This window comes from Nicotiana attenuata, unplaced genomic scaffold, assembly GCF_001879085.1.
Source record: "Nicotiana attenuata strain UT unplaced genomic scaffold, NIATTr2, whole genome shotgun sequence".
In the NCBI taxonomy this organism is placed as follows: Eukaryota; Viridiplantae; Streptophyta; class Magnoliopsida; order Solanales; family Solanaceae; genus Nicotiana; species Nicotiana attenuata.
In genome coordinates, this window is record NW_017672235.1 from 35,861 (window position 1) to 40,134 (window position 4,274).

Consider the following 4,274-nt stretch of genomic DNA (forward strand, 5'->3'; position numbering starts at 1 on the left):
ATATAATTTGGGTTGTTTTTGAAGTTTTGTGAGTGATCTGAGTGAAAATTTTGAAAAACAGTTTTTGGAGTTTTTCAAATTTTTGAAAAAATTCCAAAATGCATCTTCAAGTCAAAATTGAAAATTTTATAAACAAACTATTATGAAATAATAAAACAAGAAGAATAGTATTGCAGAGAAAAGTAGGGAGGGGGAATTCTTATTGATTTGGGATGAATTACAATGGAATAGAACCCTCTATGTATAGGGAGAGGGTGACTTAGCCACCAAGCAATGAACCCTAGAATCTCTCTAAATATAGACATTCACCATAAATATAATTCTATTTATAACACTCCCCCTTGAATGTCTATTCAACAGATAATGTGCCTCGTTAAAACCTTAACTAAAATAAAACCCAGTGGGAAAGAAATTCTAGAAAAGGAAAAAGAGTACACATATCTAACAATACGCCTTTTGGTTGCCTCGTTAAAAACCTTGCAAGGAAAATCCAGTGGGACAAAACCTTGTTAGGAAAAAAGAGTGCAACGCGCATTAACTCCCCCTGATGAGAGCATCAATTCACATCCTTGAACCTTCGCATCCCGATCTTGTACACTAGCTTCTTGAAGGTTGACGTTGGTAGAGATTTTGTGAACAAATCAGCCATATTATCACTTGAACGAATTTGTTTCACCTTGAAATCATCATCCCTGATAGATGTGTTGTCTTCATATGATCTTGTTGGAATCATCATTTCAATATCTTCACATAGGGGTGAAAACTCTTGCTATCATATTATCGTGCTTATAGCTATAGCAAGATACATATGTGCACAAATTGCATTTAGGATATAGTACTTCATGACCATGAATTCTATATGTTTTAAGCAATTTAAATCCGTCAAGGATTTTTAAGTCATATAAGCCATATAATAGACTTTAGATGCATATCAAGTTTTCATGTCATGCCAGACATATAATATATCAAAAACTGATTGCACATACCATTGACTTTATACTTTCAAGTGCTTGAACTATATGTTCAAAACTGCATGTCTTTCATATGAAACCAATTCTATTCGAATTGTTTCTTCAGACTTAAGATCCTCATATATATATTTAGCGCTATCATAGATGTCGTCGACAAACATTTTATATCGGTTCCAACCTCCTTATTTTTCATAAAGACATGACATAGAGATCTCTTCATTCATATTTTCAGGTACCTGAATCTCTCCTGAGATTTTATGAAGTGTTATGTCATGTGATCTTCTAGATCACTTGCCTCCTTATTATGATCATTTTGATCATTTGCTCATCTTCTATATTAAGAAGTTTATTTGAAACCGATTTGTCTATATGCTTTAAGCGTACCATAGACGTTGTCCTTCTAGGACTTAATAAAAGCATTTGCAATGAGAATATAGTTACTTTCTTTGGGCCAGCAAATGCGTCTGGCATGCTTTGCAATAAATTGCACATGAATTATCCTTTTATGAACTTCAAGTTCATATTATTTTATTCAAGGATCTAGATGTACAAATGATAATTCATTCCACGTAACTTTTTCTCAACTGTTTATCATGTCTCCCCCTCATGTTAGAAAAACTAACTTGTTTCCTCAACTTTGAGAACCCATCTTTGTGCGTTATGATGTTAGTCAAAATATACACCGCACATCAATTATAATAAGATGGAATTATTTGGTTCCTGACCCTAAACCACTTGTGAGGGGAGAATGTAATATAATTTCGTATATAACCTATATCAAACTGATATAGATAACTTTGTTCTCATAAGCACTTGTTTAGCTATTAAGTAGAGGCACTTAATAAATTATTTTGCTAAACCAACTGTGATATAAACCAACTTATCAAGATGAACTTCTTGAATAGCAAATCTGGAAATTATGCTCGAAATTAAATTAGTGAGCAAGTTACCTCGCAAACACCGGCCAGGTTGCGGGTTAATAATAATCGCACATGTAACCATCTCATAGATGCATCTTATGTGGTATACATGGTAGGTGAATGGGCCCATATTCACCTTTGATATTTCCAGCATTCATGGGATTCAATCCCAATTTTAATTGGTCTATTAATTAATGAGAACAAGCAATGTAAGAGAATTCGTAAAGAACTTTCTAGTTCTTTAATATTTACCCATGTGAATTCTCTTTTATTTTTGCACATCATACTTGAATTAACATGGCTAAACCAATTATGCCAACTGGATAAATTATCAATATTGATGAACTTCAGGTTTACACCATGATGTGTGCAATTATGAATAAACTCCAAGTTTATTATGACATGGGTTTTTATATCAATAAATATCCACTTCATTGTGGTATTCTTTTGTTTATGTAGTACAAATTGGAGAATAAAGCGGGTAGCTTTTCACATACATATTACCCCGCTACAAGTTGTAGTAATAGAAGATGTTAAATCTTTCCTTTATTTATAGTCTCAATATAATCAACCGCTTTCGCGTATACTTTGGAAACTGAATAAGTTTCTTTGAGACTTACTACAACACAATACCTTATTGGTAATTAATTGTGTTTCTCCAAAATAGTATAATTGGCTCTTGCAGAGTTCTCAATTAATTTTGTAGTACCACATATTCATCAACACCTATATGGTGAATATCTCTTTTAAAGAGAAATTTATACCATTATGGTTATGGTCAAAATTATATGCAAGATTTGTTTCTTGCATTACCCTTGTCTTTTAAATATCATAATGCCAAAATATTTTGGCGTACAATAGGTACGTGACCAATGACCATTCATGCCATAATAATGACATTATTTTCTTATATCATCTTAAACCTCCTTCTAGAGGTGAGTGTGGTATATTCACTACCACTAGCACGTTCATATTCTTTCAAGAATGAATATGTATTCATAAATAAGATGTTGTCACATTCACATCATGAATGGACCGTAATCATCTATATGTGCTTTATAAAATCTCATGTCAAATCGATGACAAATATTACTTTCACAAAGTGAAGGATTATTTTGAGAATCCTTATTATTCTCATTATCACAATGATGACGATAATAATTTCGTCTATTGCCACGTCCACATCCATTGATACCTTCACGGTAATAATTTTGTCTTCTTTCAGACTTATCACATATTGCTATCACATTCTCTTAAGGGAATGAGAATGGAGCAAATTCAATGGGACGGATTTTCACTTCTTGTGCTCACGATCATACATGACTTTGATAATGGCAAGACATAGAAATTTTACCACTTCAGGTGGTTATAATTTCTTACAAACTCCATTAGAGTTATTATCAAACTTTGTTGTCTTTGCTTGTATTTAAAATCAAAGTATAGAATAAAACAGAAAAATACGGTAAAATACTTACCTTAAATCCAGAATTTAATCATGAAGGAAGTTCATGGAATAATTGACAATCATTATGCTCAATCCCAAAGCTTTTACTCAATTGGTTAGAGTCTTGTGCTGATAACGTGTTATGAAATAATAAAACAAGAAGAATAGTATTGCAGAGAAAAGTAGGGAGGGAGAATTCTTATTGACTTGGGATGAATTACAATGGAATAGAACCCTCTATGTATAGGGAGAGGGTGACTTAGCCACCAAGCAATGAACCCTAGAATCTCTCTAAATATAGACATTCACCATAAATATAATTCTATTTATAACACAAACACTGATTTCGAAAAAAAATTGAAATTGTTCAAAAAAAGAAAAAAAATTCTTATGTCCAAACTAGCTCTTAATCTTATTTGGAAAATACATGAATTGAAAGACAAAATTAAACACTATCAAGCATAGTATAAATCTTTTAAATTAGGTATATTAGTATATTTAATTAATTATAACATATAAGTTTTGCATCATAGTGATTAAAGGTACATTTTTCATTCTTCCACATTTTCTTTCTCTCAAGTGGGTTTAAAGACATAATAAATGGGGTGATTTGGTACCGGTAGAATCAGAAATTTTGAAGTTTATAAGTTCGAAATTTTAATGATTTTAGATTATTGAGTCTTAAATTAATAATTTATATATATATATATTTAATGTATTTCTAAAAGACAAATATAAGGTTTAAATTGAAGTTTCTGAATCCTCCTAGCTTGTATTCAACTTGTTATCTCCGCCCCTAATTATTGCGATGAAATAGACTAGGATATTTCATGAATTGGAATATTTCGCGGGGATTAGTTATCCCACCTTTTATATAAAATAGCTAATCTCACAATGGTAGTACATAAAATGGCTCCTGAGACTAATTAATACACATAA